The following is a 13,976-nucleotide window of genomic DNA, read 5'->3' as shown; positions in this document are numbered from 1 at the left end:
ATCTTATACTATACTGTATTTATTCTAGCATTAGCTGATTTCATCTATTTTATTAAAGTTTTAAATATGATCCATTTTCTCTTTCCAAATAAGGAATACAATAAGTTTCAATTATAAAATAAAATGTTCCTAAACCGTTTAATGAATCAAATTTTTCATTCCTTCTTAGTAAGTTTTCCATGGTGGTCTAGTTTCAATGGACTCATGAATTCAACTATTAAATTCATAAAATATCCACGAAACCTCAATCTAAGTATTAAATACTTGAATAGTTTTTCTTCTTTAAACAATAATACATATATATATTTCTTTTTTCAAAGCGATGGCACCTTAATATTATCAACAATATAACGAAACACTTATGTATGTATTCATCTAAAGGAAAATATAATATAATTTAAATACACGCACAATATGAATAAATACTAAATTGTAAAACTTGGAAATATTGATTATTTTTGTTTCCTACGTTTTTTTTCTCTTTTTTCTGTCATTAATAAATACAAACTTTAATAAGCATAAAAGAAAGACAAATAACAAAAAGTAAATAAAAGAAAAATAGGCTGGATACAATTGACGGAAATAATGATCATGATATGTTAAAATTAATACACGTGATCCCATTTTGTAAACATTAGTAATAAGATGTTAAAACTACAAATATAAGTTTATGTTCTATTACATGTGAACATTGTTTCACTGTCATTTTATAAACAAAACTAACGCAAAATAATAGTCAAGTCTAATTTCTTCAATAATGATTTGCTTTGGTTTGTGTTTATTTGTTCACTCTTAAAAGTAGAAGAAGAATTAGTTTCTTTTTTATTTATTTATGATTGGCTAATTAGTAAGAACAAAACTGAATATTAGTCATCTATGATAAATAGACAATTCTTATATTTATCAGTATAGGGATTGTGGAGAATGTTAAGTTTTTGATTGAGATCATGAATCAATTGATGTTAGACCACCGTTGGAAACCTGGAAGCACTGGACGGCCGTTTCGTCCTAGTATGGGACTCTTCAGCAGTGCGCATCCACGATCCCGTTCCCTGCGAGATTCGAACCCGGGACCTATCGGTCTCGCGCCAGGCGCTTAACCAACTAGACCACTGGGCCGGCATCCAATGGTGTTAGTGTCTAACATCAACCAATCCACGAAATTGCGCGACCAACTTCCATTGTACTGACGTAGATACCTGTCTCTACCCGACACGGATTAGCTCCGGAGGGAGGGGGATCGTGGATGCGCACTGCTGAAGAGTCCCATACTAGGACGAAATGGCCGTCTAGTCCTTCCAGGTTTCCAACGGTGGTCTAACATCAATTGATTCATGATCTCAATCAAAAAATTCTTATATTTCCCTTTCTCCTTGTGTCAAAGAGTTGATCAAACGACAGAGACCTGATTAGCTCAATGGCAACATCTTAAATTATGGGGGTGAATAGAGGGAGTTTGAATCCATTAAGGAGTACCAATTGTCTCAAATATAACTGGTTCAAAGTATTGGTAAGTATCAACTAGGACGAAACCTAGATTCAGGACTTTTTGCTGACTACTTCAAACCACATAACATCTCAACATAGAACAAGTTCAGTTACTCAGAATAGTGGTCATATAGCAACTTTATCGATGGAATACGATTACCTCCAAACGAATAAATACACATTACTCATTTCTATTCTTCTTTTCTTCAAATACTGATTGTGAATAATCTCATGAAAGTGGAGAATAAATTAGATACGATATATATTTGAATTGCTTATGACCTCTTCAAATTATACTTTATTTTACTTTATTATTTTCTAAACTTGTTTTCGTTTCACTGAACACTTGTTTACCACAAATGCAAAAACAGTGCACTTATATGATAAGTATAGGTAACCTAAAACTAAATACAACAAATCTGTGTAAGCACTCCAACTATTAAAACAACGAAAAAATTAAATTAAACGTAAACTAAAAAAGTGTCTAGTTATATTCCGTCTAGTTATTTAGATTTTGTTAAGCTCAGACAATAAACTATCATTATTATAAATTAATGAGTTTTATTGGATCTTACATAGAAGAGAAAAATATTTTCTTTTATTATTTCTAATCAATAAAGTTTAATAATATTTTATATACCATAGGTCATTATTACCAATCATTGAATGTCTAAATCTTATATCTAAGTGATTACTGAACTAATTAACATCAAAATAACACTACAATTTATTAATTTTATACTTAATATACCCAATAGATGTTGTATACTATACAGTTACTAATAGGACACATGTTGAGGAAAGCACACAACTGCGTCACATGACAAGCCCTCACATGGAATTCTCAAGGTCAAAGAAAAGGAGAAAGACCAAAAAACACGTTACGTCAAGAAATGGAGATAGACATGAGAAAAACGAACAAAAATTGAACAGAACTAGAAAAGGAGACCCAGAACAGAGGGGGTTGAAGAATGTTGATCAGCAGCCTATGCTCCATCGGGAGTAACAGGTGTAAGCTCTAAGCTCTCTCATACAGTTACTTGACAGATATTAGATATATATTTAAAATGTGTATATTAATGACAAAACCAATACGTTGTTTGTTTTTTTGCAATAAACAAAAGTTTAACTAAAAGCTTAAAACATGAATTGATTGTTTACTAGTAATTTATGCAAATGTAAATTAAATATTATTCTATATTCTTTATGGTTAATCACGTTACTTTATGATAGATGACTATAATTGACAAAAATCTACTTCTATTTAGTTCATAATTAAATCTTATATTACAAAAAATCGTAAAAAAGATTGTTCTATAAAATAGACATAGAGTAGTTAGTACCTTTTCTTTACCTAAAAGGATATTCAGTTAACTAGGTCAAACATTTATATTGTAAAATATAAGTATTCTAGTATAATTATCTAGTTCAATGAATACATATATCGTTTAAGTAATATTTCCCATCTATTCACAATAGGATAAATCTACTCTTCATGTAAGTTTAATCATTCAATTAATTAAAAGTTTCCCATGTCAATTTTAATCATATATAAACCTTTTTTTATATATAAATGTCTAATTACTATTATTACAGAATATATAACATTCACTCACAGTAATTTCTTATTTGAATACTGATATTAATCATAGTCTAAACAAACTGAATACATTTAAGCATCTTTTGTTTCAACGGAATAATAAGTTTCTTTATATAAAAAGTATACATGTCATATAAAATAATAATTAAACCATCCAATATCTATCTGATTTTGTTTTCGTAATTGTATATTTGAATATTATATATAATCTATAGTGAAGGTATCATGTTGAAATCATGGAATCTGAGAAGTTTATTGTCAAGAGAGTTCATTAATCATGTGAATATTTAATGATGTTGTCTAATTAAATGAATAATTTTAAACTAAAATAATAAATAAATATTTATGTTTATAGGTATCCATGTCAAGGTGAAACTTGATAAATTCCAGTAAATTTGTTATATTCTGGCAAGAATTATGAATGATAACTTTTGTGAACTATTTATGGACAAATATTACACGTATATTCTTAATCCATAACTATTTAGTAGCTAGATTATGTATATCTATATTCTTCTAATTACAAGCTTTAGTTTGATCTATAAACTATTATTATACGATTCACCATTTATGAGTTTTGCCCAGTCATTTAATTAATATCTCCCATATTCACAGCCACTTTTGGTTGTCTTGTAAATATGTTATTTTCTATTTTATGGTACGATGTGGTCTGTTTGGTTTGTATATAAACCCAATGTATTCCAAATACATAATTCATATCCCAGAGGCTGAGATTGGTGTTCTGAACTTAAAAGGTAAGGCTAGGAAGGGAGAGTGCGCTTACAGGTTTGTGCTTCATTGGTCCGGTCGGTAAGCCGTTGTTCTCTAATAGGCGGTATCATTACGTTATACATTGATAAGGGCACAGATACACAAGTTATAACACAATTGAGTATTAGTTAGATAGTTATAAACAAATGTTTTTTTCTGTTATATCTCAATGAGCAGAAAAATTGTACTTCTGACTTTTCGTGACTTAACGTAAGATACCACTTCAGAGTAAATAAATAACTGAATTAAATTAACACAAGTTTGGATAGGACTATCTAAACTTTTATTAACTTATTCCTATCACTTACTTTGAAGAGATGGCTTACATTAAGTTACGAAACGTTAGAAATACAATTTTTCAACTCAGTGGAATATAACGAAGAAAACATTTATTATTTATGTTTACGCTTTTATTACACTAAAATGTTAAGGAATTGTTAACAATACAGTAGTCAATTATGGTAGTAATTTATTTGTATACTTTATGTTCATTAGTTAAATTTGCAATCGAATGTATTACAGATATTTCTTCTGTAACCTAATTTTGACATACAGTAGTTTAAATGCCAATCAGTATTTTAACTAGTTCAATCGATAATTTCAATAACCTACTATTTTATATAATGTACTGATTATTATTCTATTATGTAGACATTAATGTATTGACTTGAAATAAGGTACGAACAAATTCATACAAAACCATTTCCTTTTTAAGCATCAATTATTGTCACTAAGTGAATTTTATACATCTACCGTAGATTGTTACATTTCACTTTTAACTGTTCACTTACAAAAAATGTTCTATAGAATTCAGCCTTTTTTCCACCAACTATATTATAATAGAACAAAGTAAAAAGGCTTGTTGTGATGTAAAGTATCAAGGAAAAAAGAAAGTGCTACATCTTTCTTTTAATTCATATCCAGCTAATTATGTTCTAATTTACCACAGTCAAGTTATATATCAGAAAACATTTTGCTAACATAGATTTTAGGATTCCTTAATAATAAATTTGACCTCAACAAGTTTATACTTAGTCTTATTCATAATATATGCACAACTTCACCTATTCATAATGTTAACCTAAGATTAGTGTAGAAGTTAAGTAAATACTGATAGGCTAGTTTTACATGTACTACAGTATTCTTTGTATTAGTATGCTTGACAGCATGCACAACGTTATAATTTAATTTAAAGCAATTAGTCCCTTTTATAAATTTCGATAGAACAATAAGAAGACGGAGTTGATCTCATTGTTCTATCGAAATTTATAATTTAATTATTTGACCGAGTTTTGTTTTAATGAAAATTTAAAAAAATAGACTTGACCTGACAACATATTGCATAATTAATTGACAATATTTACTTTGATGGTAAAGATTCTGTATATTGATTAGAGATTACAGTTACTTAAATTAATACTCAAGTGTCATTACATGCAAGTTGTTATTAGTTATTCTTAAAAATTCAAACATTTTGATCTTAACATTTCAATTTAAAGCTTGTTAATCTGTTAGTCATATATCTAGGTTCATCTAAAGTAAGTATAAATAAACCTTAATTGACTTAATGGCCAATTTAATAGCCTTAGTTAGTCATACATTCCTTGTGCATTTTTTTTTTCCAAGACCGAATTAAGTATAACAGAACTGAAGAAAAAATGTAGAAATTATCACGGATATTTCATTTTGTATACAATTAACAATGAATAAAACTATTTGTAATATCAATGGGATATTACAAAAATATTCTTATTATTTATAACAATCTACCTAATGCTCAATTTATTTGAAATTATCAACCCATATCTTGGTAATCACGCGTATAAATAACAATGGTTTGTTTATAAGCTTAGATTACAAGTTGGGAAATATGATCAATACAGGGTTTTTTTAATAAGAAATCTGTTAAAAAGGCTATTTAAACTTTATTAAATACTGCAAAATATTTCTGTTTGCAATAAATGTTTAAACGACTTGATCTTAACATATACCCATATATCCAAATCGTCTAATAGGTTCTGAGCTGTCCATTGTCCATGTCGAGGTCTTCATAATCCAGTCGACCACCGGGAGAAAGAGTAAGGGAGAGAGTAGACAGCCTTATCTGACTCCGGTCTATACTTGGAATGCATCTGTCAGCTGTTCTCCATACACAAGATGAATAGCAAACAAATCTAAACAATGTTGTAGTAATGACGATGAGAAAAATTGAACATTGTCAATAGGTTTTTGAAAAATAGTAACATAAATTATGTATAAAGGAATACTGTTACTTGAGATTTAGTAGAAAGTAAAGAGTCAAACCATTTACCTTTGCACTGTAGTCCGTAGTATGATTTCCAGATAATGTTAACAATCTTCTCACGAACTCTATAGTGTCGAAGAAATTTCCATAATGTTCTCCTACCTACACTGTCAAACGTCTTCTCATAGTCAATGAAGTTGATGTACAATGACGAGTTCCACTCAACTGATTGTTCGACGATGATCCATAGTGTCGCACTTTGGTCTGTGCACGATCAATACACACGTAATCCATTACATAAGTTAACAAGTGCAAATAATTCATCTATATATTTTTATTCCTTACCTTCAGTTTCTTCTAGAACAGATTAGTTTGTTTATATGTGCAGGTATATATTATTCATAAAATAGAAAGTAGCTGGAATATTCAATTTGACTCATTCTTAATTAAAAAGGTTTTTGATCTCAATAAACTCAATGAACATAATCTGTAATCAACCTGTGCATTTCATTCAAATAGACTAAAGTCAATTTGATATACATTATATACATATCTATTCTATTTATTGAATTTATTATTAAGTTTAAATGTGACTAAATATCTGTAAAAATAACAATCTTTTCTAGATACTATCATTTCCCTATGATTCTTTTTTCAATAACATTTATAACCAATATTATTCTTTTCGAATGATGTATTTCAGAAATTCTAATTCAATAATCAATATATCCTGTAGGATGGGTTGTTAACTAATTTTTTTCACTTATTGAAATCATGAGTCAATTAAAGCTAGACCACCATGGAAAACCTGGAAGCACTGGACGGCCGTTTCTTCCTAGCATAGGACTCTTCAGCAGTGCGCATCCACGATTCCGCACCCCGCGAGATTCGAACCCAGGACCTATCAGTCTCGTGTCAGGCGCTTAACCAACTAGACTCCTGAGCCGGCATCCAACGTTGTTAATGTCTAACTCCAAACAACCCACGAAGTTGCGCTTTTAAATATAATCCGAAGGAATGATACAAAACATTAATATAGAATAGGTTTTATCAACTTAGCTAACATATTTTTCTTTTGTTTAAAAAACGTAACTATTTAACAATGTCTATCTGTCGTTTGTTTGTTTATTTGTTTGTTTTTGGAAACAAACAAAAAAAACTTTTTCACATTTGTAATAACAAAAAGAAATTGTTTATCTATATTAAACGTTTATTTAAGGCTTTGTTTTGTTCTGAATAGTAATAATAATAATAATAATCTTGTTTTTGAACACTTTTGTTTTATTTGATATACATGTATTGTTTTCCTTTTTTAAAAGTTGAACAATAGTTGACTGACATGATCACATCTTGAATGTCAACAAAGTGATTATTGTTTACATACCGTTTTTTTTCAATGTTTGTTTATCTGTATTAATTTACTAAAATTAATATTTAACTCTTGTGAAAGAATATATTACGGGATGAATTACATTTATAACTCAATATGACATGGTGGTCGAGCTTCAATTGACTCATGATTTCAACTATTGAAATTACTACAATTTCCGCAAAACCTCTTCTGGTAATAATCATCCGTTCAGTAGTGATTGACTTCCTGGAGTTCTAGTGAGAAGAGATGACCAGTGGAGTTCAACCAGGTCTGTTGTGAGATAGTAACTCACTGAAGACAATGGTGGATTTGAAATATGATAGTTATTCAGTGTAATATTTGTTTTAATTTCAGTAAGATATTTTGCCCAGTATAACATTGATTTACTTTAGTGTAATGATTATTCAGTATATGTTCAGCATGATATTCAGCATATGATTTTTTAGAATTTTGGGCATTTCTCATATATGTGATTTTATTCGAATTAATATTCAAAATGGATGTACAATCAAAGTATAACGAATGTATTTTCGATTAGGTTCGTAATCGTATTTTGTGATGAATAAATCTTCATTTGTACCAATCTTGGTGTAATTACTTCACGTCGTGGAAATTGCAATGGTCCCTCGTTTTCCAAGTATAAGTAATAAGCTACGTAGGCATAACATGTAACTAAGATGAACACAGACAATAAAATACAACAACGTGTAGACAATAAACTTCTCATACTACACTATTAACGGGATAATGTTCTGTCATTATTTTTAAAAAGATTATGACGTTAATACATTCTGAGTTTGCCAGTAATTCAGGTCCCTAGTTACTTTACACGATTATATTCTGTTAAGAACTTACTGTGATATTTTACTGCCCATTACAACTAACGATTCACCTTTTTCGAATTTATATTCAGATATCTATTGATTCTACGTTTTTGTGATCAGTGGCATTTTTCTTAATAAAAGTTTAATAGTTGAATTCAAGCTAGACCACCATGGAAAACCTGGAAGCACTGTATTGCCGTGTCGTCCTACTATGGGACTCCTCAGCTGTGCGCGTCCACGACCTCGCCTCCTGGGATTCCCACTCAAGACCTATCAGTCACGTGCGCGAGCTCTTAACCACTAGACCACTGAGCTGGCCGCCATCCAACGGTGTTAACGTCTAACTTCAACTAATCCACGAAATCGAGCGACAAATCCACCATTGTCTTCAGTGAGTTACTATCTCACAACAGACCTGGTTGAACTCCACTGGACACTGGTTCTCACTAGAACTCCAGGAAACGGCCGTGCAGTGCTTCCAGGTTTTCCATGGTGTTCTAGCTTCAATTGACTGATGAATCCAACAATTAAGTTAAAACAATATCCACGAAACCCCTCTGTGATTTTAATAAGAATTATTCCATTGAGCGTTTTTACTATACAAATTTCTACTAATTTAAATATTTATCTAAAATTATTTCGTCAGTGTTTTTTTGAAGTAGATAAAAGTCGGTTTCGGCGAGAAATGTTGGATTATTTAACTGTCATTGTGATTACCGCAAAAATAATTTTTACCTATAGTATATTCGATACACCTAAAGCCTAACCTCTGTGTTGTTCAACCAATTTCTGATAAATGTCCCTAAAAGATAGTATTTTGTAATAATTCCTTATATCAATGAGAATAAAATATGTAATTGTATGTTTCTTTGTCATTATGGAAACTATAGAAGTTACAAATATCTTAATTTGCAGCTCAGCCTAGACGAAAAATTGGAACAGTGTATCTGAGATCTATCAAATGTACATATACAAGTATGTTCTTATCGACTACTAAACAAGAAAAAAAAAACTGGAATTTAATGAAATGACTATAAATTCAAACAATCTAGTCTTCAGACAAACCTAAACCAATTAATTCAAAGTAGAATAAGTAGATGTCAAATTAATGACTAATTAAACTGTTTTATGATAATATTATAAAACATGACAATAAGCAAGAGGAATGCGTTTTTATCGTGAATAAAAATTCAAACTATTTACTTTATATATATATATATATATATTATAGCCTTCAATAGTTCATTTTCATCTTTCTGTGTGTTCTGCCATCTCGTCTAATCTCCAAGTGTTCTGCGAACGCCACGCTTCCAATTCATTGAAACTCATTACTCCATCTGACAATTGTTGCAAGCTCTATGACACATTCCGCTATATGCTACTTACAAACAATCCTATGGGTAGCATCTACCACAATATCATTAAAATGCGTATAACATTTTATACTTTTAGTCAATTCACGCATCTGTTATTAAAGCTGCATGGAATCAAAATCCGAAGTGAAAATCGTAAAAGAACCTAAATTCTCTATGACAGTTATTACACTTCGGTAACCATAACAATCTATGAATAGCAGACACAAGTGTGCCTAATAGGACTAGTAATGTGGTATGCGCTACTTATATTGACATAAGTAGTATATGATGTTAGTCGTGAACAGAACGTCTGGCAGCAGAGAGACAAGAGGTTAGAACAGTAAAGAATGGAAATAGGATGTAATTTGTATGAAAATGCAAGAACAATGAAGTCTGAGTCATTTTGAGACAATTGATGGACATTTTGCAAATTGAGCATTTACTTTATGATTGCTAGATTTTATTAACAAGTCCTGTGGTTCTGTGTTAAATACATTCAATTGTCTCCCCCCGTGTTCTTGTTCACTACAGTAGAACATGTCCACGAAATTACTGTGTACAATTGCAAAGGATTATACTGTTGTTTAAAATTTTGCAATTTAGTCCACTTACTTAAATTATCAAATGTCTTACCGGTTAGGATCTATTTTGAAATTGAAAGATAAAGATTCAGTTTCTAGATCATAATGAATTGATAATTTTCAATTTATCCTACAGTCAAAATGCTTCCCAAAATGCCTTGTAGATCTTCCATCACAAAAATACTTAGGTAACGATATTTAACCTCGTATTTAACATCAAAAATAAAGTTTATCGATCTGGTTTTGATCAATATCAAAGTGTTCTTGAAACTGGTGGAATGATTTGTGTGCTTTGATACAGTTACGCTGATAATAAAACTGCAGGACTATATATCTATCCTGTTTTCTGAAATAAAGCGAAATCTAGACTGCTAAAAATCCAAGGTAACAACTGTTAAACTATTATAAAAGGGGCAAATGTTTCAGTGCCAGGAATGATCAGTAAAAAGCCCTTCTTTGTAAATGATTGATTTCCTTGATTATTCGTTCCATAACATCTTGTAAAAATTGTCGTGAAATGTTATAAACAACCATTCGATGAATAACTTAGTTGACTTATAATAATAAAAACAAAATATTTTTAATATTCCAGTAGGCATTAAGATGAAATTTTTGACCTTTTTGACTTATTGTAACTTTTATCTTCAACAAAAAGGTAGTGATTTTAAGTTCACAATAACTTCAATATTCTTATCCTGAGCTACAAGTATTCCACATCATCATCTCAAGTTGATTTAAAAAATAAAAGTAAAGCAATCAACACACTTCAAAACGCTTTAGACTGAATAACCGACACATTTCATTTACAAAACTCTTAGTATGACATTTTGGGTAGAAAATACTTCTAATCTTCACGAAAGAGCCATTTAAATCTAAAACTCATATCAGCAGTTGCAGTACATAAAAAATTAAACAACCATCAAATTGATAATATGAATATCAAAAAATGATTTCAGAAATTTAAAGAAACCTAAATAGCTGAAACGCTTCATGAAATATGAAATTATTCCGTGATCAATAGAGCTCTTATTAACCAACCGAACATGACAATCTCTTTAGATGATCACATTCAAAATGAGCAGAATCACATGACAAAAAACAACACATTAATCTACTCGTTCAGATCACAAGTATTACTTGTTTCGTATCCAGTTATACATACACATTAATAAATAAAAACATGTCTTCCATAGAATCATAATTCACCTGAATAATAGCATTATTATAATCAAATTTGTTTGAATGTACTAAATATTTGATTCGATCTGTTCTTTGTACATTGTAAACTTGTGTTAAATTGGAAAGTTTGTTATTCTCTTAGGACGTGACTTTAACTGAATGTCAAAAACTCAATTTTTGTTACAATAATAAAAGAAATATATTTTTTATTATTAAAAAGTTTATTCCATATTTCATTTATTTTAAATTATTGGATCATACTTTGAAAATTATATCGATTACTGTTAAGTATTTGTTACAGCTTTAAAACATAGATAGAAAATAGGGAATTCTTTTCAAAAGACTGTGCTACAATTTAACACATAGTTGCCAAGTATATATACATACATACTTACTAACGCCTGTTACTCCTTGTGGAGGGGCATAGGCCACTCACCAGCACTCTACATCCAACCATGTCCTTTGCAGCTCTTTCCACTTGTTATTCATTCTTTTCATCTCTCCTTCTATTTCCCAACGTTATGTGTTCTTTGCCCTTCCACTTCTCCGCTTCCCTTCATCATTCCAAGCAACGGCTTGCCTCGTGATGCAGTTTGGTGATTACTATAATGTATGTTCTATTCACTTCCAACGTCCTCTCCTAATTTCCTCTTCAGATCGGACCTGCTTCGCCCTCTCTCACAGTAGGCTGTTGCTGATGGTATCCAGTCAACGGATATTGAATATCTTGTGTAGACAACTATTTATAAATACTTCCACGTTATTCACGATGGTCGTAGTAGTTCTCCAAGTTTCAGCTATATACAGTAGAACTGTCTTGAAGTTCGTTTTGAACATTCTGACTCTGGCATTGGTTGAAAATTGTTTTGAGTTCCATATGTTCTTCAACTGTAGGAATGCGGCCCTTGCTTGGTCAATCCTCATATTTACGTCTGCATCCGATCCTTCTTCTTCATCGATGATGCTTCTCAGATACATGAAAGATTCCACATCTTCCAGAGTTTCTCCATCAAGTGTGATTGGATTGGTGTTATCCTTGTTGTATTTGAGGATCTTGCTATTTCCTTTGTGTATGTTGGGGTCTATTGATGCAGAGGATGTTTCTACACTGGTTGTCTTCATCCGCATTTGTTCGTGTGTATGGATAGGATGGCTAGGTCATCTGCAAAGTCCGAATCGTCTGATTGGTTCCGAGCTTTCCCCACCAGATTTAATAAAAACACATACATATCTGATGGAATGAAAATCCATAAAAGCATCGTTGGAAAGTATAAAATCGATTTTAGAATTTATAAATTATATTATTCAAAAATATTTTTCTTTCAAAATTTAATTATTTAGCCTACTTATTTATTTCTTGACAATAAGTGACAACCATACGTTTTCTTTTTTTTTAGATTTTTCATTGTTGGCAATACATCCATCATTTTGTATGTTGTAAAACTGAACTACATTGTACAATGTTCAATCCTCAAAAGATAGATACAGTGTAACATGGATAAGAATGAGTTTATCAAATATATGTATATATATACGCATAATGTGTTTAATCATCTTTTTATTTTTACAATAAAATGAATCTTATTCATTTTTGTTTTATTTTACACAATAAATCTTCAAAAACGTTTTTTTAAACAAAAAGAAATTGAAATTAGTGCACGAAACATTTATTGATTGTTTTTGAAGTTTGTTGTAAAGGACTTGGTTTGTATTAGGTTTTAGTGACCCTATATTTGATTTCAGTTAGATCAGACACAATTGTTATCAAATGGTTGCTGTCGAAATATATATTCTGGCTATCCTCCTATGTAATTATCGAATACAATCGCGTTGGTGAATAACGGAATTAAATAAATCAAATACGAGAATGTAGTAGTTTGAGTACATATATTTTGTACAATCGTTGATCAGAACAGACAATCGGAGAAACGTAGCGAAGCAAAAAGGTCGCACGATGAAAGAGGTATATGAGCCAACTCAGTTTAATCAAGCGTTAATCAATATCTACAGTCGAGCGAAAATATGTTACAGACATGTGATGAGTAGGATAAGAAGCGCACACACATACGCTCATATAAAACAGCGTTGACTAGCGGATAATTAGCAAAGTCAAGCTACAGTTACTTCCTTTCTGTTTTTGTCCAATGCATTACCCTATGTAAACCTTACACACAGTTATTCAGCTTAATAATTGTGAATTTAAATGGGACCTCGCAAGATTTTGTACTTTTACTATAAACTAAAAGTCTAAAAACGGTTTCAAAAACATTTACTTCGAAAAAAAAGATGTTAAAACAATGTTCTGATGACTGTTAATATCTTCTTTCTTGTCAAGTTAAAACAATTTAAATAAAGCCAGAACGAACATTGATGCAGAATAATATGAATTCATTATATTTTGTGGTTTCTCAATTGCCGCTTACAACAAAATATATATTGGAGTTTTACATTGAAGTAAGATATAGTTTGGGACAATTGACATATGTGAATGTGAAGAATTTGAATAACAAAGGTTATCAATGCAAGAACAGGTCAGAGGTTATTTGGTGTTTGGATCAAAA

General features: G+C 30.5%; 1 protein-coding gene across 1 annotated transcript in view; it reads left to right on the top strand.

Annotated features, from left to right (window-relative positions):
* Window positions 1-13,173, top strand: part of MS3_00006392 (uncharacterized protein) — a 33,744-nt gene extending 20,571 nt beyond the window's left edge. The window contains exon 2 of the mRNA XM_012936578.2: window positions 12,813-13,173. The gene's annotated coding sequence lies outside the window, so the exon portion shown is untranslated. The remainder of the gene's footprint in view (window positions 1-12,812) is intronic.
* Window positions 13,174-13,976: the final 803 nt, after the last annotated feature.

Source organism: Schistosoma haematobium, chromosome 2, assembly GCF_000699445.3.
Source record: "Schistosoma haematobium chromosome 2, whole genome shotgun sequence".
NCBI lineage: Eukaryota > Metazoa > Platyhelminthes > Trematoda > Strigeidida > Schistosomatidae > Schistosoma > Schistosoma haematobium.
Note: the sequence above shows the minus strand (reverse complement) of the source record. Positions and strands in the feature narration are given on the sequence as shown.